The sequence below is a fragment of the Lonchura striata genome, chromosome 2 (assembly GCF_046129695.1).
Source record: "Lonchura striata isolate bLonStr1 chromosome 2, bLonStr1.mat, whole genome shotgun sequence".
In the NCBI taxonomy this organism is placed as follows: Eukaryota; Metazoa; Chordata; class Aves; order Passeriformes; family Estrildidae; genus Lonchura; species Lonchura striata.
In genome coordinates, this window is record NC_134604.1 from 72875958 (window position 1) to 72902226 (window position 26269).

Below are 26269 nucleotides of genomic sequence, written 5' to 3' on the forward strand. Positions count from 1 at the left end.
TTCCCCACTGGTGATTTTAGAATTCTAGTTATTAAAAAATCATTTTCCTGACATTTGAGCGGTAAACTCAGATCTCACTCAGAAGACAAATATATCTCTTGGGTTCACCTTCTGGGGCAAGCCTCAGGGATACATCAGAATTAAATAATGGGATTTTTGTTTTATCATTGTTTCATTTATTTTGATTTGTTTGGTTCTTCTAGAACTCATAAAATTTTTCAAATACAAAACTCACCAAACATTTATATAGTTATATTTATATTTTATTATTTTATGGGTTGATTTCAGTGCAGAGTAATGAAATAAATGCTATTTTTTTTTCTTTCTTGGAGGCCAAAAACACAGAATAACACAAGGTGTCAGATAGGAAGAGGAAGATATTCAAGTTAGGTTTTAGACTGAAAACTTATTCCAGAATGCCACCAGCAATATATTTCTTATATTGAGTTGATCATTATTAGATGGAATTTATTTATTCTTTGATAAAACCAATCTGATTGCAGGCCTTTGTTTTCAGAAAGCAATGATGATACAAATTATATTTTTGCTTATTAATTTGCAATGGTGTTTACCTATTTTTTTCCTCTTATTTTAAATATTCCTCACTTACTGAGGTGGGATCAGTCAGATAAATCAATATAAACTCAGTTGTAGCATAGTGTAATCACACACAACTTAGCAGCCCAATGACAACTGAAATACAAAATGTATGGAGAATAGAGCTGGATTACAACTACTGCTTGCCTTAGAAGTTTACTTTTGAATCTTATTCTCAGAAGGTGTGAGTAAACTAAGGTTCCAAAGAAAAAATAATTAAGAATGAAAAAAATAAAGGAGAAAAAAATTATATTTGATCATGCATATTTTTATGGTAATACTGGTTGAAAATATAAAATATGCAAGTTAACTTTTTACATGGAAAAGTGAGGGCTGTTTTAAAGTTTTGTATGCATGACTAGACACTTTTGCTGCCTCAGTTTGAGCATACCTTAAAATTACCTGTATTTTGGGAGCATACTGAAGGCTGGAAATCTGTAATTATGCCTTTTTTTTTTGTTTGAAGTTTGACTCCCAATAGACTTAGCTTAACAAATCATGAATCATTCTAGACATGGCTTATTAACATTTACACTCATAGAAGAACTGACAACCAGTCATAATTGCACTTTACATTATAAATTAGATCCTTGAAGATGTCTTAAGATTGTTTTTACCCAAATGCAAAACTGTACACTTCATTTCATTCATTGTGCAACCTGCTCTACCATTTTCCTTTTTGTGCTAATTTTATGATAATTTAAGGAGGAAAAAAAAATAAAAGCTTTTCTGAACAGTTAACCCAAAAGGTTAGTCAAATTAGAAATATGTTTCAAAGCAATATGTAGGTTTTATATGCATAATTAGTATTGACATTAATGAATTATCTTCACATTAATTTTCCAAGTCATGCAGAGAGAAGTGTGATAGAATCTTACACACAGCCATTATCAGCACTTGTGCAAAGCATCTGACACTGTCCTAATGACATGGAAAGTGGAACTGAGTTCACCTTCAGCAAGTCTGATGACAGCACTGAACTGTGTGGTGCAGTCAAGGCGCTGGGGGGAAGGGATGCCAGCCAGAGGGACACTGCTTAAGAGGTGGGCCTGTGTGAACCTCATGAAGTGTGACATGACAAAACACACCTGGGTGAAAACAATCCCAAGTATAAATACAAGCTGAGCAGAGAAAGGATTGAGAGAAGCACTGAGAGAAGGATTTGGTGGTGTTGGTGGATGAGAAGCTCACCATGATCCATCAGTGTGTACCCACACCTCAGAATGCCAACTGTATCCCTGGCCAGTGATCAAGGGACGTGATTCTGCCCTTCTAGTCCACGCTAGTGAGACCTTGCCTGGAGTACGGCACCCAGCTCTGTGGCTCCAAATGTAGGAAGGATGTGGGCCTGCTGGAGTGAGCCCAGAGGAGCAGCATGAATAGGGGCAAGGATAGGGGCAGCTCTTCTTTGAAGACAGGCTGAAAGAGTTGGGGTTGTTCAGCCTGGAGAAGAGAGCACTCTGAGATCTTATAGCAGCCTTCCAGTACCTAAAGGGGAACCACATGAAAGCTAAAGAGGGACTTCCTACAAGGGTGTGTAGTAACATGACAAGGAGCAACATCTTTAAACTAAAACAGGGTAAGTTTAGATCAGATATCAGTAAGAAATTCTCTACTGTGAGTATCATGAAACACTGGAACATGTTTCCCATAGAAACTGTGTATGCACAGTCTCCAGAAGTATTAATAGCCAGGTTCAATGGGATTTTGAGCAAATGAGTCTAGTGGAACGTGAACCTGTCCATGGCAGGGGGGCTGGAACTAGGTGTTCTTTAATACCCCTTTTAAACCAAGACATTCTTTCATTCTATGATTTTGATGTATCATGCAGTAAATTCTATTTTAAATGTGACCAGATGGTTTCTTTTTGTTGTTGTTTTGCTTTTTTTTTTTTTTTTTTTTTTTTGCTTAAATGTGAACTCTGTACCTGGTGTAATTTTAATCTGATTTATTAAAAATAAACACAGTTTCTCTATCTATCAGAAACCTATATGATTTTCATGCATCAGAGTCGTATTTATAATAGCCTCATCTTAATTCACTTGGAACAGATGAAAAAAAAGGTTTGATTACTGGATTTTTTCATCTTGCAGACTGCAGGGCTAGAGATCTTGTTTCCTACTTTTTCTGAACAGTAAAGGAAGGTTTGCATAGAAGAGCTTTATAGAATCTCTTTGGCACATTTGACAAGGATGACTTTCTGATTCTGACAGTTCCTGGAGAGCTTTCCTCTGTAATTCTTCTTTGACCTTGTCAGAGTAACAAGAACCAAGGTCTCCAACCTTCTCTAAAGTAGTAAAACTAATTTATCAAAAAGTCTTTCCTAATCTGTTCTTTTTCCATCTGTTCCTATTGAAAGACTAGTTAACTCTTCTAGAATGGCTATAGCACAGTAAATTCTTCATTGATAGATGCTTGGTGACAGTGAAATTATGTAAAACTGTATCTCCTGCTGTGCTATACATCCACAAAGAGTGTTTGTACATGAACGGCAGCATAAGTAAGGTTATAAAGTATGGCAAAATAAACACAGCTTCTAAAAAGCTAAATGAAGCAAAGCAATTTAAACACTGGGCATTCTACAACTTGATCTCTCTATCACCCTGAACAGCACACATATAGTGGAGAGTTAGAAAAAAAATGAAAATCTGTAAAGGAGCATTACAGCATTTGTTCACACTATGAGCTGTCAACAATCATGCATAATTTAAGACTGCATCCGCTAACAATTTCACCATGTTTTTCTCTGCTTGAGGAGCTGAGTTTTCTGATATGTCTGTGATGAGATTACAGTGGCCCTAACAGCATCTTGTAAATAACCAATACTACCCCTGCACAGAGCACAGATTTAGATTCAAAAGTTTACAGGCCTAAATTATAAACATTGGTCTGTTCCATAGTCGCAAAATCACAGCGAGTTTGTTAATTAAGGAAACATTGTCAAAGTGTAGATATTATCAAATTCCCTTTGGTATGATGACATATAATACATGTTAAATTATTAAACACTATGTCAAAATGTAGACTTTTTTCTCTTCTTTCTGAGGAATTTAGATTTTGTAATTCTCAGTGCTGTGCACAATGTTCTCTTAGTGTTAAAAGAGAAAACCATTTCAAATGTCAAGGGAATTTCTGCAAGGAAACAGTACATTTATGTGAAAGAAACAGAAACCAGGAGAGGATTTCACCAAAGACAGATAACTGATACATTTTATGTAAATCACAAAAGAAAGAAACAAATGAAAATCTAAACAAAGGCAAGCCATCCTGATTCTAAGCACTTGTCTTCTTTTTAACCTTGAGACTATTTGTTTGTTTGCTTTCTGGGGATTTTTTTTTCTTCTGTGTGGAAAGCATATACTGTTATAAATGTGACATGTTCTAAGAGTTTAGTCTTGAAACTGCCACAAGAGTAAACAAATTCTTTCTCTTTTCTTCATGATTTCTTTTTCATCAAAATATTTTGTTTTGGTGTGAAACCTTTCGGCAAACTTTGAAGAAGAGGGTTGGTCAAAATATTAGATTAAAGCCTATCGAAATTAAATTAATTTTTCTTACATGACAATATTTAGGAGACAAATAAAAATGGTACTGCTATAACCATTGAATTAAGAAATCTGAAGGAATCAAAAAACATGTCATTCTTGAGTGACCTTGTGATTGGAAAATAGTAGAAATGGATAAATCAGTATTATGAAAAGGATTTTAACTTCAGTCTCATGTCTCATATATGAAGGTAGATTTATAATTACTCTATTTATTCATGACATGTAATTTTTTAATACAAAATGTTCTCATAATGAGGTCATAAGCTTTGCCATTTAATAGGAATATTCATTTAGGCAAAACCAAATGCCAAACAGGTAAATCTGAGTTCACACATTCCAGATATAAAAGAGCCATGCTGTGACAGGGATATTTTTTAAGGTTTTCTTGCTTCCTGCTCTGTCCTATATACTAAAAAAATATTTTTTTTTAGGATAAAATCTTCAAATTATTAAAATTATACACATTATATATTTTCTTTAACATAAGAATATGCAAAAATCCCCAAAAGTTTCTCAGAATTTAAACCAGTTGCTGATTACCTGCTGAGGTATCAGAGTCCTTGAAAGGAAATATGACCATCAAAACATTCTACATTTTCTACAGGACATAATAAGTTCCATATACATTAGCACAGTTTCTCAGAAAGATATTTAGTTTCTTCTTAAACCATTCAAGGTTGTGAAACCTAGGTCACCTTCTGCTTATGTTAATCACAAAACCCAGTTCGATAGTTATTTGACTGAAATCACTACAGTGTTCAATATTGTAGAAGAACACAGTGACCTGGTGCATTGCATGTCCCTTTTGTTCAGTACTCCACTCCAGCTGAAGGATGACACCGCTCAGTCACTCAATCTGAAAGTCTGACCCAACATCTTTTAGGTGGGTGCTTTTGCCAGAAGCTTATAAAATTGATTATAGCCAGAGAGCCAGAAGATTTTTCTCTTTTATGCTGCCTTGTTGAAACACATTCACTTTTCATGGGCCAGAAAACAAGACTATGCTTGTATATACCAGCAGCTAAAATATGTTCTCTCTTATCCAGAAAAAGGACCCTGAGCAATATATTTTATGTTGCTGGATAAGAGAAAGGTAAGGATGTATCCCTGGCTTCAAGGATAAGTAGCAGAGATTATCTTGTGTTCACATTTCTTTTCAGATTGTCCTTTTCCTAACAGGAGTGTCTCAGTGGCCCAAAGAGGGTCAGAAAGCAAGCTAACAACTGTGCAGTGTCAGCAATCATAGCATTCAAGCTCACTCCTTACCCTTCTCTTACTAAATAGCATAAATATACCCTCAGAATCTCTATAATGGCCAAAATAATTTTAACTGGATCTTCATTAAATATTCAGTAAAGTAAATATTTTACACAGAGCTGGATATTCCATTCTGGCAAATGTAATAATTCTTAGCAAAGACTTGATACGAGAGTTTGGATGCAGGTCAATCAAAGCATTCCTTTGAGATGTTAAATATGCAACTAACAACTACAGGAGAAGCAGAACCTTGCACTGGCTCTGCCACAACCATAGCCAAGTCCTCTGACCCTTTGAATACACATAATCTTCTTCTAGCTTACATCTGAGGAGTGGATGGTCCAAATGTCTCAGTCTCAGTAGAAACATCCATCCACAGCTCTAAGTTTTGCTTTTAGCCTTCCTTGAAAAAGGCAGAACTTTTCCTTTGGAGAGGTTGTGTCCCCAGTTGTATACATAGAATATTTCAAAATTTTGCTCTTAACAATCCACTTCCAGATCAAAATGTATTTTAGATATTCACAGTTTCATAGGCCTTGTTCAGCCAAGAAACACTGAATTCTTAAGCATTATTGTTTCAGGATCCTCAGCTAGAATTCCCCAATTTATTAATTTTATTCATTTGTTCCCTTTAGCTACAGAAGAAGGAAACTAATTTCATAATGTTTTTCAGTGTTCCAATAATGCTTTAATTTCTCTCATGGTTTCTCAAAAAACAAACAAACAAAAAAAATAAAATTCACACCAGACCTCCAAGGCTGTCCTGACACTCAATGTCTTCTATAATTGCTAGATTTTTATAACCTTTTCCTTTACTTTTTTTTTCCATTTAGCTTTTCAGTTTACAAAAAAATAATTATGCCAACATCCTCAGTGCCAAATCTATCTTTTAAAAATATTTTTACAGACCAAAATATATATAAAATAAGCATTGAGATGTCACATTTTTGATGTCATACAACATCCATAAACAAATTTTAAGACAAGCAAGAATGCTTCTTGCAGCCATATAAGTTTATGGGGTTTAGTGTTCATTATATTAAGTCACAATCACTAAATGTCTAGAAGTGTTTGGGGGGTATATTTTCTTTTTTTATTTTGATGTTTTAGTGGGGTTTTTTCCCCCCAGAGGCATGTCTCAGGAGAGACATTTCCTTTTAAAATACGTAATTCTAGTCACTCACTATGAAGAAACCCAAAAAGCTCTCTATTCAGTAAATTCTTTTTTAGTAAGATTGAAGAATTTAATTAACATTCTACTGATTTCACCTGAATAGTTTTTGTCTCATCCACTGAAAAATGCAATACCTAACAAATGCTTGACATGTTTATGAACTGGAGAAATAGTGTAGAGTAACTCAAGCCAGTAAGACGAAATATGAGCTATTTTGTAAGACAGTGCTATTCCATTAAGAGAGCTGAGTGGTATACTGCATACATGGAGAAAGATTTGAAGCAGAAAATACATAATTCTTATAAATTCTCCCAGTCTTTGGAAGACTAACAGAATAAAGGTGAACGTTTAAACTTTGCCTATTCTCTCTGAACTGGGATGGAGCTTAGAACTCTCTATGATTCTATGATTTATGGACATTTTATTGACATTTCACATGGGTGGCCCATAGACTAAGGAAATGATATCTTTTTATTTCTCAAAGGCTGAGGAGTGATGTGGTGGTTATTGAGGGTATATTGGATAGTGTAGGACCTGAGCAGCATGAAAATGGCATAGAATCAATGGTGGAGAATATGCTGATTTTGGCAAAGGTAGAGTTAATTTTCATCCCAGTAGCTCATATGAGTCTGTGTTTTGGGTTTGTGCTGGAAATGGTGTTGATAACAAAGGGATATTTCCATTATTGCTGAGCAGAGTTTACACAGAGACGAGGGCTGATCTTTTCAACCTGCTTGACCAGTGAGCAAGGTGGGGTGCACAAGAAGTTGAGAGAGAGGATAGATGGGACAAGTGGTCCCAGCTGAACAAAGAGATAATATATAGCTGTGACATCATGATCAACAATAGATGAAGAGCAGGTGTGCCTTGGAGGCTGTTGCTTAAACACTGGATGGGCATTATTTGTTTGGTTCTGTACCATTATTTGCATTTACATTACTTGTCTTTTTCAGGTTTTATTTCTTTCACTTGGTTATTTTCCTTTTCATTGCAATTTACCATAATTGTTGTTATTAATTTTTTTAAATTTCAATTATTAAACTGTTCTTCACTCAACTAATTTTTCTCATTTTTACCCTCCCAGTTCCCTTCAACTCATCCTGCTGGACCATGGAGTGAGCAATTCATGCAGTGCTTAGTTGTTGACTGGGGTTAAGCCATGACAGTAGACTGTTTTTACAGTAAAAGAAAGAAAAAAAAAGTAGAGTGAGGAAAAATTTATATAAATGTAGGTTTAAATTGAATTTCAATTTTATCATTATAAGGATAATGGATATAACATTTTCTCACACATTCACTTTTATTTTCAAAAGTTTATCAATCTAATTCAATGCTTAGGTCTGCCTTTATGTACTTCAAAAATCTCTAAAACCAGAATTCTGGGCTACCTTGCAATTTTTTTTCATAATGATTTTAAAGTTCACTCTGATAATACAAAAGAAAGCTGCTCATGTAACTATGACATGAGTCAGCTGTATTCAAACAAATCAACATTTCAGTGGAGAATAATGTGGAAAACTTTGTTCTGCCTCTGTGTACATAAATGACTACTAAAAATTGGTGAGAAAAATCCCACATTTTATTGCCAACATTTATATTCAAATCTAGCTTTCAAATCTGTCTCAGGAATTTTCCTTTCATAAACCTTCCACTTTGTGCAGAGATTCAGCAAGAAAGATAAACATTCCTGAAAGCAGAGGAAGGTAATTATTAACTAATACACACAGCAAACAGCTAAAATGAGCAAGCTCATGGGCTGAGCATTAATGTGTTCACCATCTCTGTAACACATCCATTGAGTTTTTGCTGGCCAAGCAGTTGTCAGTCAGGCTGGGAAGGGTCAGGCCCTATTACTCTTTAGAAGGGGATAATCCTCAGTGTTGCTGAGTTTCCATCTTCTGTTTTCTTCTTTTCCTTTAAAATTTTTGATTTTTTCATGTTAGGTTGCTACCTCTTCAGCTGATTAAGTATCTGCACTTCAACAGTGTCACCACAGCCTTCAATTTTACATTTTCATATCTTGCATGGCTCTAGCCTAGGTGTTTTCTCACAGTTTAGCAGTTTTCCCAGATGTTCGAGCCAAGGTTATAGTGTTGTGCTATATCAGAAGTAGGTCATGATTCACAAACAGCTGAATGTCTAAGAGGAGGATTGCAATTTCACTTTCTTCAGAATAAATAATAATAAACTTAATAAAACACAGATAATCTGGAAGAAGGAAAGGATCTCTAGGGAGATCCACTCATATGATTATTCAAAAGGCCAGAAAATGCTTCATTCCTAACTTCAAGCACTGAAGTAAACTGGACTTACGTTTATCTGAAAGAAACTCACCTGGTAATCACATAGGATGGAAATCTAAGACATTTTAAGGTATACACAAGAATTGGAAGACCCCTCAAAGACATCTCACTATTGAAAAAAAAACCAGATCAAAACCACCCCACAACAAAATAAGCAAGAACAACCAGAACCACAGAAAAAAAACCCAACCCAAACCTCAGAATGCCTCACTGTGTTTTCTCTAAGCATGCCTGAAATGACTGTCTAGATTTTATTTATGTAATGTATTTGAGAAATGAGAAAATAAAATAAAATTGATGAAGACTAAAGTTTTACAGTATAACTTTTAAAGTCCTTCTCTAAGACATCTGTTCCTTTGCTCACATAATGAAAAGGGACCCATTAAACAAAATCAAATGTAAGAAATAACAAAGAAAAAAAAGGAAACACTTTTTTCACAGAGGATTAAATTAATCCATGTAACTTGAACTGTTCTTAAAGTTTATTTTTCCAACAGGGGTATCAATGGAATTTCCATTGTTCATTCAACAGAAGACAACAAAGAATTGTATTGCTGAGTTTTTCTGAAGACAAAAAAAATATATTGTAAGGTGAATTAAGGTAAAAGCTGATGGATAGACTGAAGAGTTTAGACAAGGACTTTGAATGATATGAAGCATTCTGACTTGTAAGAAAAGAATAAAAAAATTATGAAATTATGCAGCTAATCTAATAGGAAGTATTTCACGAGGAGTTTTCTATGTCTATGTAAATACCTTCAGAACCATACGTATTTTCCAACAAAAGCAAAAAACTGCAAACAGTTACAAACAGTGGACTATTAATTACTCACCACTACTGGACTTGTTATGTGGACTGCTTACATATTCAGTGTATGGGTCATGAGTTAGCTTTTCTTTATTTTTTACTACTTGACAACATTCCAGTTTTCCCTTTTCTTGTCAGGGCCTGAAGGTTTTAGAACAGGCTTTAAATAGTGTTAGGGATTATTCAGAATTATATTTTAAAACAGTCCAAACATCTACCAATAAAATAAGATGCACGTTCTCTTACATAGATCATGTTGCTTCAGTTTATACTTTATTCCATAGCACTCTTCAGCCACAGCATTTTCATTCATTTTTTGACTTCCAGGATATAGGCTGGAGACACTCAAATATGGTCTTTTTCAAATTTCCTCATGGCCTCTGTTAAGGAAATTAGACATATCGGGGAAATTTTCCCAACATTATTAACAAATCAAATAAATTAAATATAGTAAAACTAAATTGTGAGAAGATATTATTCCATTAGCAACATGTGTGTCTCAAACTGTGAAACAGAAGGTCCTATTTAGCGCCTTGATTATATAACGAAAATTTTTAATATGTCTATATTGTATAGTTGAAAAGTACTGAATATTTTATATTGAATATTGAAAGAGTGATTTTCCTGAGATTAGTAATAATCATAGTTTATCTGTGCATTCTATTTGAGAAGCCAAAGTGCAAATTTTCAAAAGCATAAAAAAAGCTGCCAAAAGAGATAAACCATCTTTAAATCAGAAAGCAGATTTTTTTTCCCCTCTTTTTCTTATAAAACAGCATTGTACATTTGTACAATGTTTATGCTTGCTTCTATACTACCCATGGAGCATGGGGAAAGAATAGCATAGTCATGTGTGTTTTTCTTGGGAAAACAGTCAAATAAGAGAAAAAGATCAAGTCCTAGCTTGCAGCTAGATTAATAAAAATGAAAATTTAGACAGAAAAAACAGTGTTGACATAGTGACTCTAGGTAAATTTATTCACTGATCATCCATTAGCCACATGAGAAAAGTGTGACATTCAAGTATAATTGGGAAATTGAAAAAGTAGTGCATATAGCAGTGTGATGACTCCAACCATCAGTAGACTTTTGGAGTGGGGGGGAGGAAGGTGGCTGTTAACTCCCAGCTTCCATCAATGGCCACTTCACTGACTCTTGGATTGTAAACTAGCACTTTTATTCTGAATAGAATTCTGTGTGATAGTGGCTGGACCAGTAGCTCCTTTCCCATAAATCTGAGTCAAGCTGGATTCTCAGAAGAATCTAAAAAGGCCTGAGAATGGCACCAAGAGAAGAGTAACCTGGCAGCTTCATAAGAGATGGGGTGTCAAGAAAACAGACAACTACCATGCTTAAATATTTGACTACACCTGTCCTGAATGTGACTAAAGAGAAGGTACAAAACTTGCTGGCAAGTGCTAAGTTAAGTTCAAGAAAATTGAAAGAGTCCTACTGCCTAAAACCAGCTACTTTCATTTATGCAACCTTTCCAACTTACTGCTGATGTTAGATTGTACCATTTTTACACAGTCTCTAAGTCTTAGTTAAATTGCACCTTAATTTTGGCATCTCCATGGATGTCATTTTCACCAATTCTTTTGTAATTTCCTCAGCATCATTCTCGAGACCAGATGACTTTTCAATTCAGGGATTTTAAGCTAAATTATTGCAGGTAGAACAGTGCTGCTGCCAAGCGAAAGTACAGGTTTCAGGGGACTTTTCCATTATTTCAGTGTTTAAACAATGTATTGGAATGTGACTAGAATACGTGGAGTAAGAGGCAAGAGAAGTAAGGTTTTGTTGTAGTTTAGAACAAAACTACTACTTGGAGTGAATAATCTAGTTGTCTGTTGGTCTGGGTTTGGTTCTCTTAGCACAATATTTGATGTCATGAACAGGATTCTCTTTGTGTGAGGTTCTCTAGCAGCAGAAAAAAAGTGTTCCACACAGCAGTGGACATTCAGTCTACAGAAGCACATGAGAGGTTGATGTAAAGATTATAAGTGTGGATTTTGCAAAAATGTTTCAGCCAACAGAAGAACTCCTAATGGATTTATATAAATTAGTTCATAAGCACTCCTTGGCAGAGCATAAGTCCATAATGCTCTCAAAACATTGAGTGGCATTGAGTACATTTACCTTGCCAAGGGGAATGAGCTTGAACACAGGACTTCTGATTGTTCACAAACTTTAGCTGCTAATTTATGTCCTACTTCCAGTTGTGATGAATACAAGTAGACCCACAGAGAGCTTGGCTGTGTATGGAACCAGTCTTAGACAGTGTCACTGTGAGACAATTGCTGCCAAATAGCCTCAGGGCAAAGACTCAATCCCGGTCTTCTTTTATTTAGCAGAATAGAAAGAGTTATAGAGATCTTGGGTAAGACGTGAGCTTCATGGCTAGTCCACAAAAGACTCCGCTATTCCCTTGTGCTGTCAAGTCTATTTATAGGCCTTTGCACAGAAAAAAAATTTCTCACCTTAAATATTATTTATGAAGATGAATTTAAAGACCTGGGAGGGGCAAGCAACAGCAAGAAATTATTCTCATTGCCACTCTTAAAAAGAGCATCCACAAAGATTTTTGCAGTTTTTTTCCTGTCTACAAAACATATTATGTTTTCCCAGAAAGAAAGGTGCAACTCACATTTAAGCCTTCTAAGTATATAAAAACTAATACATTAGTTTTTAGTAACCTCTTCTGTATGGAGCAGCTTAGAAAAATCAGTCCTTTGGAAAGCACACACACACCTAACTCTGCATTATAAATAAACTTATGATGCACTCAGCCTCTTTGATTACTTTTTTTTCTAGAAGATCATTCTGCCGCTTGCCCAGAAATGTTTTCTCTCACCTCTTCTAGCAAGATGGCTGAGACATGGCTGGCAGTCCTTTAAAGCCCTTGGACAGTATCTGTTTCATATTTCTAGAAAGAAGGGAGATGAGATGAAGAAAATTTAGTTATAGACAAATGCTAGCAAATGTGTATAGTCTTAAATCAATAATTCATATGTCAAGGCTGGAGCAAGACCATATTTTTCAAATAAGCAGGTAACATCCACTAATTCAGGAGAAGTCTTTTACAAATCTTAGCTAGAACAATGGCAGTATTACCACTAATACTACACACAATACTTTTTATATCACCTTTCCTTACAGGTGCGTCTTTACTGGCTGCTGTAGGGTAGCAATATCGCTGCTTCTTTTTATGAGGAAGTAACAGTGAAGAATGGGACTCTGCATTGCTACAATTAATAAGTAAAACATAACAATAACAGCAGGGAGATTCATTTTGATGCTGTCAGTGAATTTTCAGCATAATACAGAACTGTTGTAGAATTACAAGACTGAAATAATTCTTCAAAAGTTGATGGAGACCCATTACACTAGCTTTACATTGCATTCCCAATGGGCATCAGTGAAACACAATTTTGGTTAAAGAAAATAGTGTTTAAGTAGAAATTCCTGCAGAAACATTCCAGAGAAGGAAAAGACTACAGTATAGTTTTTAGCGTCCCATTTCAATATAGCCAGAATGTGCAATGATTTAGCTCATAGGTAGAATATAGCCTCTTATACTCACTTTCAAACAGTAAAATGTCTTCCCTGGAGAATAATCCTCCTTTACTTCTCTGCAGTGCTGCTTTTAGAGTTTTATTATTATTATTCTACCGTTTCTTCAGACTTAGTAACTAAATGTTATTTAAATAAATAACACAAAGACAAAAAAATGATTGCAGATAAATTGGAATGTTGGTGCTTTATTTTCCTCCTGTAGTGGACTACTCCTTTTAGCAATGTTTCTACCTCATTTTCCAGAGTCTGGAATGAATGGGCTCTCAAACTCAGTGCACTGAAACAGGTAGAATGTGGGTGTGTTCATATATACTTACAGATTCATCTGTGTCTGTGTATATATGCATATACATATGTTTATGTATTCCTAACTCGTCTGATCCCTTATACTCATGACAAGATGACTAGTTCTATGTTTCCCAACTGGATAAAAAGGATCAGGAGAAGCAGATATATGGATACAGGCTTCTGCTCCCCCATCATCCTGCAGACTGGATAATCTATCCTACATGATATATCATGGAGTCTATGAGATGGCAGATAGTGATATGCCACCACAAATACAAACCAATCAATTCCAGCTAGACAATCTGAATATCTTCAATTTCCATTTAGGGCCTAAAAAGATAAATATTTTTTACAGATTGATCCTGCATACACTTATTTTCTAGGAAAAAATCTCATGCACTAGTGCTTTTTTTTTTAAAGGAACACATTACTAAGGAAAAACAGAAGAACATGAAGTATTTCAAAGTGTCATTTATACTGATGGTATATACAAAAGTCACATAAGTTCTGTGTATTGAGAAGAGTTGGTGCTATGTACTGTATAGGTTATATTTTCAGTTTATGGAGAATAAACTTTTAAGGCAAATTTAAGTTATGTGAACTTAAAACAAAAAAGCTAATAAAACCCGAATCACTGACTTGTGGCTATGTGACTAATGTCTCTTCCACACCCTTCTTCTGCTGTTGTCAGCAGTTCCTATAATATCTTAGGCTGATTTGAATACCACAGACTACCTGTATCCAAGTAGGGATATTACCTGCTCTAACTAGTACAAGACTCTGATTAATGAGTGCATATTTTGTTCCAGTTCACTTGTGAAGTCTTCCTTTTACTAATGAGTCTTACAGATGATGAATACAAATTAGGTAAAAGTTTTCCAATCAAACTATAAAAATATATTTAAATTAAGCAAAAAATTACATGTTGAATAATTAAGAAAAAAACAGGTTAATCACTGAAACATTCAAGCTTCTTGTATGGAACAAGATTTATGAATTAAGATTTATTTATGGTATTTAACACTTCCCACTTTAAGAAAATTTTTCAGTGCTTGAAGAATTTTGCTGAGTCAAAAAACTGTCTCTCCATTCTGCACATTGAAAGTGCTTTTCAAAGAAATTTGAAGTTGGACTGAAACCAAGAGGCTCATAAGTCTTAGTCAGAACAGGGACCTACTCTTTATTTTCATCTTGCAGTAAAATTTGCCTTCTTTTTTTTTTTTTTTTTCAGGATTTCCTATGGCATTTTTATTCTTGCCTTGCTCCTTTGTTTTTTTCTCATTGTGAAAATGATGAAGCTGCCTTAACCCTTAACAAAAAACAAATAATGGGCATATATGACAAATTTATTGATTTAGCCTAACTTTCAGCTTCTTATCTAACCAAATTAGAAAGACAAACTACTAGCTTATTTCCTAAGAATCACCTTCTGAAGGAATGTACCCCTCTCCATTTATCAAGCTAAAAAGTTAGGTTGCTAGCTTAATCATGTAATCTGGATGCTAAGACCTAGCGTGAAAATTTTCATAGCGTGAACACTTCTCCCTCATAACTGATCTCTTTGTAATAGTTCTATCTCGAGGTAGAACATGAATTTAAGAAAAGGAGGTGATGCCTAAGAGTGAATCAACATCACACACAAAGTGTTATGCTCTAGTCTTAAAGACTGATTTGACAGTTCATTTTGGACCTCTATTTATTTACATCCTCATAACCTTTGACTCTGCTTTACTTCCTGCTGGTAAGTCTCTTTGTGGAAGGAATTTCTATGAGAGTACAAACACAGAGGAATGGTCTGTATCATTCATATGAATTAATGACTCCCTGACCTTCATGTGAAATTTCAGATTTGCATTTATGGGAGTTGAGTAAGATGACTCCCTATGATTGTGATTTCACTTACCTTTCCCCTCAGGAGGTGCACTTGCTGAAGACAACATTCCTATTGAAAGTATGCAAAAAAATTCGAACATTTTACTTAGCTAAAATATGTATAATAGCCAAAAATAGCTTGTAGCACTTATATGGCTGTGTCCAGCTGCTTTGTATTTAAAGCAACCTTGAAATTATCTGAAATTATTCCTATTCTAGGAAGTGCGAATGAAATATGAATACAATAGAAATGACAATGTAATTGAATAATATTACTAGTTGTTCTTTTCTTATTATACAACTAGACAGAAAAACGCTGCTTTTTAAAATACACCACGGCTTTTATTCTTTGTGAAGAAAATCATTGCTATCCTGAATTTATAGGATCACCAATTACAATCAGAAGTGATTTTTTTTTAAAAGGCTGAAAAATTACTAAGAATGACTAAATTATAGCAAGGAATTTTTGGTTTTAAGAAGACTTTACTGTTCCTTGATGCAAAAAAAAATCTTTTTGAACCAATACCATTAACAATTTCTGTGTTTAATAACACTATTTTGATTCTTAGAATAATTTCTAATCAATTGAAGTTCTATTGCAGAATTTCAAATTGCAAAAAAAAGTTCAAAAAATATTAATTAACATTCATTATGTTATGACTCAGAAAAATTAATTAAAATGAATTGTATATTATTTTATCAAAAGTTGTAGTGAGTTATCAAGAGGTAGATTTTGAGTATTTGTTTTTACTATTTGTGGGTTACATATAGTATCAAAATTGAAGGAAATAAGTTACAAAAACATTTTATTTGCTATACCTTAACAATTTTAAACTTTTCCTTATCTATTGAAAATATTTATTTTTCCATATATATAGAGAGAGACTGAAAATATATTTACAAATAATTACTGGTTAGTTCCTAGGCTAATTTTTGTTGTCAGTATTGAATTTTTTAAACTATCTTTGAAAGCTCATTAAATAACCTTATAAAGTAGTTTTAAAAATTATCTCTTAAATAGTTATCCATGTTCACTTCTATGAGGGTAAAAAAATAAAATTATTTATCAAAGCTAAACATCACTAGATCATTTATGGGTTTTGAAGCTCTCTCCAACTGATTTAAAAGAAAAACAACAACACAACAACAGCAACAACAAAGCTCAGTATTCTTCTGTAAGAGTTGCAACAGAATACTTATGCCCAAGTTTCCAAAATTGCATGTTTGGTAGTTCTCACAGCATGGATCTAAGAGCTGTTTCTCTCTCTTCATGACGGACTCAATCTCTTTGTTTGCAAGGTGACAGGATCAGATTTTTAACCAAGAAACCCACTGGCTTCTTGGCAACCTCTACTGTTTTGAGCAATTTGTGTCTGTTTTATCTACTAGAAAAAAGGGTATGGATGGAATAGAAACTTAATTTCAGTCATGTCCAATATATGAGAGTTGGAAATTTATCAAGAAATATATTTTATTTGAAGAAATGTATATATAAAATGTATATTATATGTGTATGAATACATATACATTAAAAATAAAAGTTATGCTTGTTTTAGATGTTCACATAAACACATATTTATGTGTTTATAATTTGTGCAACTTTAGCACATTAGCATTTAGAAATTCCAGCATGATTAGAAATACTTTTGGTGAGATTAAAAAGAAGGATATTTTAAAAGAAATTGCTATTTATGCTGGATTTTCTTTTCCTTTAAATTTAAACTTAAGTTCATACTCTCAATGCATTGGAAGCTGTAGTAACTACAAATGTTAAAAAAAAAAAAGCATAGATTTAATGTACAAGCATTAGTTTTCCACTTAGAAATTGTGCTTTGTTTGAAGTCTGTCATGAAATGGAGTGCCACAGAATTGCAGAATAGTTGAGATTGGAAGGAACTTTGGGATGCTATCTGGTCCAACTGCCCTGCTCAAGGCTGGCCACCTAGGCCCAGAAACCCAGGACATTGTAAACACATGGGTTTTGACAGTCTCCAAGTATGGAGACTTTCTGTGAGCCTCTCTGTGTAACTTGTGCCAGAGCTTGGTAATCCTCACAGTAAACTAAAAACAAACAAACAAACAAACAAACAAACAAGTTTATTTATGTTTAGATAGAAGCTCCTGTATTTAACTTTGTGACTGTTGCCTCTAGCCCTGTCACTGAACAAGACTGAAAAAGGCCTGACTGCATTATCTTTTCACCTTCCCTTCAAGTATATATACACATTAATAAATTCCCCCCTTCCAAAGCACTCTCATCTGTAGGGCAAACTGTCACACACCTCTTAGCCTATCCTACTAAGAGAGGTGCTCATTCATCTCACTGTCTTGTCATCCATCCCATACATCACCATTTTCCTACATGATCTCATGGAAGACAGTGTCAATGACATTATTGAAGTCTGGGTAGACAGTATCCACTGCTCTCCCTCATCTACAAGGACACTCATGTTCTTACCAGTGGAGATATCTATGCCAGAGTTAGACAGTAGCTAAAGAAACTGGGCACTGCAACTGCTTATTGATCTTTATAAACCAAAAGAGAATATGGAAAATCACATTGCACAGTTTCTGAAAAATAGGCGGAATCCTCACAATAAAAATAGGAGATATTTTTTCATGCTGCTTGCACCTTTAAAAATGAAAGATGAAATAGTATGTCACACTTCTGTAGATATTTGTGTGTTTCGACCATCCTGTTGTGCTTTACTGAACTTGATATTTCCATATTACCATCAGACTATGTAGAACAAAATTAATTTTTTCAGAGCTTATCAAGAACTGGATATCTTTATCTTAATATTATTAATGAAGAAGTAGAGACAGCTTTTGCTGAAAATCATAAATTTACCATTATGTTTTCCTAACATTCATCTGTCCAGTTAGGGTAAAATGAAGCCTTCAAAAAAATTACTCCCTGCAAAAAATGTATCTATAAGAGGAAAAGTGTACTCAGACTAGCTTTCCTTGTCTGCATGCATTAATCAGGTAATCAGGTGTCTGCAGATGCCCAAACCTGTCTTGTAATTCTGCAGGCAAATAAGTCCTTTTTATGTCCAGCTACTGGAAAAGCAGTTATGTTTTAAGAACTTATTCTGGGACAACTGACTGGTTTATTTCACAAGAACCATTTATATCTATCTATCTATCTATCTATCTATCTATCTATCTATCTATCTATCTATCTATCTATCTCTATATAGATATAGATATAGATATAGATTATGATATAGATATAGATTATGATATAGATATAGATATAGATATAGATATAGATATAGATATAGATATAGATATAGATATAGATATAGATATAGAGATAGATATAGATATAGATATAGATGATATAGATATAGATATAGATTATGATATAGATATAGATATAGATATAGATATAGATATAGATATAGATATAGATAGATAGAGATAGAGATAGAGATAGAGATAGATAGAGATAGAGATAGAGATAGAGATAGAGATAGAGATAGATAGAGATAGATATATAGATATATAGATATATAGATATATAGATATATAGATATTTATTTATTTATTTATTTATTACATAAACACATTTTATCTAAAGCAACGATGCAAATTTTACTAAAATCAGTTTTTATAACTGAAACCATACTGAACACACGAGTGTGGTATGAGAGTGGAATACAACCTGGTGTGTCCTGAATCCATTGACATTCAGTGTATTGGCCACATTCTGATACCACTTTCACTGGTTAACACAAGTTCTAATTAATACTACTATGTCAGTAAAGACCATAAATTCCTTATAAATTAACTGGTTTTATATTTTTTTATAATTTCTCAAATTTTTAGGTCTTCACTCTGACTATAGACTATCCAAAGTCTATCCAGTAAGTTTCCCACTAATTCTGTAGTAATCAGTTTTCCAGCAATGTTCTTTCCCGTGTTTTCCCACAGCTGTAAGACAAATATTTAGTTTTGTTATATAGTCTTTTTCTCCTTTTTGAACTCTAAATTACCTATACCTTAGACAACTAGCTCTGCTTCTGCAAATAAAATGAAGTGACTGAAGCACTGATTCTGTTGTGAAGATGAATATCATATTTAATAGCATGTGTTCCACATCTTATATTATGAAAAACTGAAAAAACAGCAGTGAATCATAAAGGTTACTGATGGAGAGACGTATTCAATTACCTCATTCATACAAAAAAAGAACTGGTTTAATTTCTACCACACCATTCTTCATTTCTTTTCTCTCCATAGATTTTCTCTTGCTTGTGGAGAGTTACATCTTAGCAGAAAGTGATGAATAGTGAAAAGTTTTAATTCTTATTCATATATACATGTCTGTAAAAAGAAAGACGATGCAGTTTATCTTTAGTAGAGGTTTCTAACTGTGGTGTGCAATCAGCATATAATGACATGAGGGAATTCACGGATTTTTAAATAAATTTGGAAGCCAATTTAGATAGGCATTAGGAAGTACTCTCTGCTGTAGTTTTACCATTATGCAGAGAAGAATGTAACATTTATTGGGTAGGAGAGAACCTAAGCAAAAGGAAGCTTGATTTTGTAGTCTAGTGCCAGAGAGACTGCCTCAGGATGGAAAAGTGCTTTTGTCTCATATGTTCTTCCACTTTTCCATACAAATTTTATTCAGTAACTTTTAAATGCAAATTAAAAAGTGTCCTTGAGGAGTAGGAGGACTCCCTTAACTGAAAATTTAGCATGTACAGTACTAAAGAGTTGTTAAAATACATGTGCAGCACCAAAAGGTGTCACAAATGTTCCACTGAAGTGAAATCACAAGATATAGCAGCATGCTGTCAAGGTAGTGGCTACAAACCTCTCTACACTACTTGACCTCAGGAGCCAGAATTATTAACCATGTTTAGATATGTAGATTTAACTATTTCCTGTCATCCATTTAGTGCAGAGATATATACACATGTGGTCTTGTCACTGCCTGGGGCTGCTTTTATGATTTGGTGCTGAGGCTGGGATGAGTGCTACACTCTGTGCATTTAATTCAGGTAATGCATCTCCTGCTGCTAAGACTGCACTTCTAAAGATCCTTGGCTAACTTGCACCAGGGTGTTGACTGAAATGTTAGCACTGGAAAAAAAAAAGTAGGCTGTAGGACAATATAGACACAAAATAAATAGATACAAGATGTCTCTGAATAAATTTAGATTATATAGAGTTAATGTCAATCAGAGAAATGAGATTCTGAAAATCCCTCTGTGAGAAATAGAGAATAAAAAGTACAAAAATTGAAGAAAGTTCAATGAATTACTTTAAACTATTATATGCCCTGATTTTGTGCAGTATCAAAAGTCTGTACCAAATTAGTATAAGGTCCTTTGCAACTTACATACAATAGTGCCTTGCATATTTCTTTTTAAAATATTTAACAAGAAAGAAAATGTACAGAGCTGTATGACATACAGAACAATTTCGCAACTCATCGATTGAACAGTATTGCACTTCGTCCTTCTGAGATTCAAAATGCAGATAGAGCTCAAAGTTAAAATAAAAAAAAAATTGCCTTATTCATATGAATAAATCTATATTCAGAAGTCATCCTGAGGATTATTAGAAGAAAATAGGAACATCATTATGAGCCATGTTAAAATGGAGATGGTAGATGATGGATTAAAGAGAGGAGAGAGGTCAGAAGTGAAAAGTGAGAACTCTGAGTCATTTACATTGAAATAGTTGGAACCTTGTGTATAGAGGAAATTATGCAGAAATATCACATTAGGAGAGAAAAGTAGAGGGTCACAAACTGGAAGAGAATCAAGTGAGAGAGATGTTACGTGACTTAAAGTATAAAAGCTCTACCTCTGTGAAACTATGAGCCCAGACTTCTTACTTGTAAAGGCAGGTTTTCTTTTGCATTTTCTTTTATCTGCCTGTGTATCTTAAGTCACAGGTACTTTTTCTTCAATGAAATATTATTTTCTACTCTGACATATGATTTTTTTGGTCTTTGACTATCTCATCCATGGTGTGATAGATAAAAAGTGTTGCTAACTAAACCAATGTGGTCTTACTTGCAAAAGGAAGTGCTAGAAGTTGGAAGAGGGATGGTACAGAGAGTAATTTTTAGAACAGTAAGACTACGTCTATTTGTTAATTATGCAACACTCATACAATTATCAAAAAAAGGAGATGAACATATTGGATAATGAAAAGTTGGAGAAAAGTTTTGAAAGTGAGATTTTTACATGCTTGAAAAGCACTGCACACAAAACAATGCTCAAGTACATTATTCACTGCAAATGGATTGAATAGGAGAGTTTGTATGGTAATGCATCCATAAAACATGTCATCCATGACATAATTACCCCAATATTAAGGGAAATGCATTTAGGTAGGTAGGAATGCCAGCATTTAGATGTCTATAAAATTAGATTGAGTAAAAAATAAAGGAAACCTTACAAGAAAGCCTAATATTGTATTTCCCTTTAGGTAAAAGTAAATATGAGAGACAGTGAAATTTCAGAAATGTTTTTCCCTAAGCCAACAAAGCTTAGGGAAAAATTCACCATAGCTAAAGTTTAATACTGAACAAAAGCTGATATTTTCAGCATATATAAAATGTATTTGCACCAGCTAACAAACCAGTTATTCTAATATAACTAACCTAAATTGCAGCAGTGCAACAATTTATATATTTAAAAAAAATGGAACTTATAGAAAAATAAATATAAACTGTATTGTATTTGTGCAAGATGCTTTTGGGGGCAGGGAGAATGTGGCTGTGGTGATGTCTGTGTGTGCATCACCTCTGTGTGATGTCAGCGGCGTCTTCTGTGAGAAGCTGCCAGAAGTTTTCACTATGTCAAACAGAGCCAATGTCAGCTGGCTCCAAGATGGGGACACTATTGACCAAGGACAAGCCCATCAGGGAGAGTAGTAAGGCCTCTGGGATAAACAGATGTCAGAAGGCAGGGTACAACAGCAGTAGAGATCCCATGCTGGAGCAGTGCAGAAGTGTGAGGAGTCTTTCCTCTGAGGAGGAAGGAACACTAAAGATGCATGATGAACTGACTGCAGTGCCCAATCCCCCTGCACCACTGCATGGGGGGACATAGTGAAAATTGGGAGTGAGGTTTAGCCTGTGAAGGAAAGAGTGGAGGGAAGTTGTTTTTATGATTTTTATTTCTCATTATCATACTTTGATAATAAATTAAACTAATATCTTAGGTTGAGGCTGGTTTGACCATGACAGTAATCAATGAGTGATTTCTTCCTGTCCTTATCTCAACCCATTAACATTTTGTTATATTTCTTCTCCCCTGTTCAGTTGAGGATAACAAGTGATAGAACAGCTTTCATGAGCACTTAGCATCTAGTCACTCACACCCCACCACATAAATACAAACCTTTATGTGTAGTTGTGTATCTCTTCTTGTCTAGTATGTGCTTCCCAAATGGAAAGTTGTTACCATGGTCTTTCATTAGACTACCACAATTTCTCATCTTATTCTTAGGCCTTCACTGTCACACTCAGATAGAGAGGTTTGTTTTCTCTTGCTCTCCATCAAATATATGTGTGATTTTTATAGGCCACATAAAAACTCAGTAAGTTGTGCACATCTGCGGGGACAAAATCAGGTTTTCAAAGACATAATGGGAAAAACAAATATTGGAGTCCCTTCACAGTCAAGCCTTCATTACTACTGTTTGACCTTAAAAAAACCCCAAACTAGTTAGTGTCTCAGCTCTGCAGAAGAATCACAGACCTCCTGTCTCTCCTCAGATCTCTCATTGACTCCATCCTTCACACACATTATTTCTCAGTACTTGATCCCTGTGTCCTGGGTTCACGAATCCTCCATATATCAGATCTTGTTCTCTTCATTTTATTTCAGACAAGTGTTATTTGCCTTGGGCATTGCTACAGAATTGAAAGAATAAACATCATATTACTGGAATGAGGAATCATACTGCCTTTAATGTAACTTCTGATTTTATACATTTGGGCATATTTCTATGACACCAGTAAGAGCATAATTATAAGCTTTCTCTTTCCTTCTTTTTCTTCTATACTTCTGAGGTTTCCTACTGTTCTACTGCATTAAGAGAAAGAAAGGTCCTTTTACAGCCTAGCTGCCACCTATGTAGGCATTGAAACTGTGGACAATAACCCTGGGAAACCAAAAAGCCTCATCATTTCCTTACCTACCCTCCTTGCTAGAACTTGAAACCTGTGTCTAAACAGAGAAAACACAATCAGATAAAATAATATGGAAATTAGTTAAAATTATCACAGGAAAGGACTTTAGGATTTTGGAAACAAATAAGCTAAAATTATTTCCATGACCATGTTTTTTCTTATCAATAAAACAAAAGACAGAAGATATTGGTAGTAATTGCCAATTTCAACTATGCTGCACAAAATTGTCCATCAGGTATATTGTTCACTGTGTGCTGGAACCCTAAGTGATCTGTGTCCCATTATATAATGATGAATTTTATTTCACACCTCATGGAATTCCAGAAAGAGAGTACTGAATAGCAGAAGGTTCCTATGTCTTTGAAATTTTCCTGGTCATTCTAGTGTGTGCTAAACCTTGTCTGAATTTATTGGCTCATGTATAAGGGTCTAGAGCCCTTGTTTCAGTCTGCTCAACAGTACTGCTCTCTCTCACACAGAAGTTTTTGGTAGATGTTTCTAGAATGTGTCTCTTAACATTCCTGTACAAAATGAACCAGGAAGACATGGCATCCATGAAGAATCTTGGTTCCTTAAAAATATTATAATTGGTAAGATAAAAACCAATGTTCCTCTGGGGACATCTTTGGAAAACCTACTGTTGAAAACATAAGCTCACAAAATAACTTTATGCAATGGGTATCATCAGAGGAATTGAAGGAGGTCAGTTTGCCAAAAAAGCTCTCTGCACCAAATTTTCTAATTTCATCATCAAATGGATTGCAGAGTAGAAATTGATTTTGTGTTTGCATTTTCCTTTCTGATCTTTTGGCCCTGGCTTTTACATACATACTTTCAAAATAAATGCTAAGCACTTTGCATTGGCAGCCTTCAATTACTGCAGCTTCTCCAAATGTGTGTCTTGTGGAAAGACTAGGCAAGCAATTCCTAAATAAGGTGTTGTCTTTTAATCCCAGCTGGCAAATAAGCACCACATAGCAGCTCGATCATGCCCTTCTCACCCCACCCTCTGGTCTTTGCTGGGATGTGGGAGAGAGAAAAGTAACAAACCTTGTTGTGGGTTGAGATAAAGACATTTTAACAGGTAAAGCAAAAGCCACCACAAAAACAAAGCAAAACAAGGAATTAATTCACCACTTCCCTTGGACAGGCAGGTATTCAGCCTGTCCAGAAGTGCAGGAGTCCACCAAGAGCAATCATTACTTGGGAAGACAAACATCACCACTCCAAACAACCTCCCTTCCTCCCCCTTCCCCCAGCTCTATATTCTGAATCTGTGGAATAACTGCAGATCTGTTGCGCTGGCCTAGTTCCTGGAGAAAATATTGATAAGGTTACACAGGCTACTATTGAAAAGCATTTACAGAATGATGTCATCATTAGTCATAGTCAAGATGGGTTCACAAAGAAAAAGTCCTGTTAAACTAGTTTGATATCCCTGTGTCATTCCTCTAGAGGGAGGAAGGAAAGGCAGTCTCTGGATTTTATAGGGTTCTGATATTATCCCTCATAGCATCATTGTGGAAACACCGATCAGCTGTGAGACAGGTGGGTTCACAGTGCACTGGGTGAAGAACTGACTGAAGTACAAACTGGTAGAGCACGAGTATAAACTGATAAGAGCAGTGGCTGTAAAGCTACCCTCCAGAAGGGGATCTGGGGATACTGGTCAGCAATAGGTTCATTAGGGCTCAGTGTTTCCTGGTACCCAGATTGCAAATCACATCCTGAGGTGCATCAAATGCTTAATCACCACCTAGTCAAAGGAGGTGATTATCCTGTTGTATCCAATGCTGGTGCAGCCTCACCTTGTGTGTAGGTCTGGATACCAGAATTTAAGTAGGATGTGAAAATGTTTGAATGCCAGAGAAGGGCAACAAAGCTGGTGAAAGGGCTGGAAGAAATGTCCTGTGAGGAGCAGCTGAGGACTTTGAGCTTGTTTAATTTGGAGAAAAGGAGGCTTAGGGTGACCCTCATTGCTGTCTACAGCTTCCTTAAGAGGAAGCTGTAGTGGAGGGGGAGGTGCTGATCTCTTCTCTCTGGTACCTAGTAATGGGACATATTGAATGGCTTAAAACTGCACCAGGGAAGGTTCAAACTGCATATTAGGTATCATTTCTTTATCAAGGAAGTGGTCTAACACAGGAATAGGTTTCCTAGACAGTAGGCTGATATCTTAAGCCTATTTAAGAAGCATTTGAACAGTGCTCTTAATAACATGCCTTAATTTGTTCAGCTCTGAATTGGTTGCACAGTTGGACTTGATAATGTCCCTTTATGTCCCTTTATGTCCCTTTCAGCTGAAATAGTTCTCTTCTGTTCTATTCTATTCTATCTAAAGCTAAATCTACAGTTTTAGGCTAATGCTTTATGTTGGTGAAGAGTGATCACTGCATAAGCTGTTGCCTGGGCAACAAGCATGAGCAAAAATAATAGCTGTACCTGAAGTAAAGACTGACTGCACTTGAATAAAACTCCCCAGTATAGTTTTATTCTCCTTAATCTCTAAACTCAGAGTAGAGAATCCCAAGTATGTGACCAGTCTCTGAATGACTTGCTTATTTTCAAATGGCTAAACTCTTGATTTAAGCAGTTCTAGAACAGATAGTATATTCTCTTGAACTTTTGATTTGGAGAAAGTTTGCTGAGGAATATTCATGTATAATGCAAAATTTG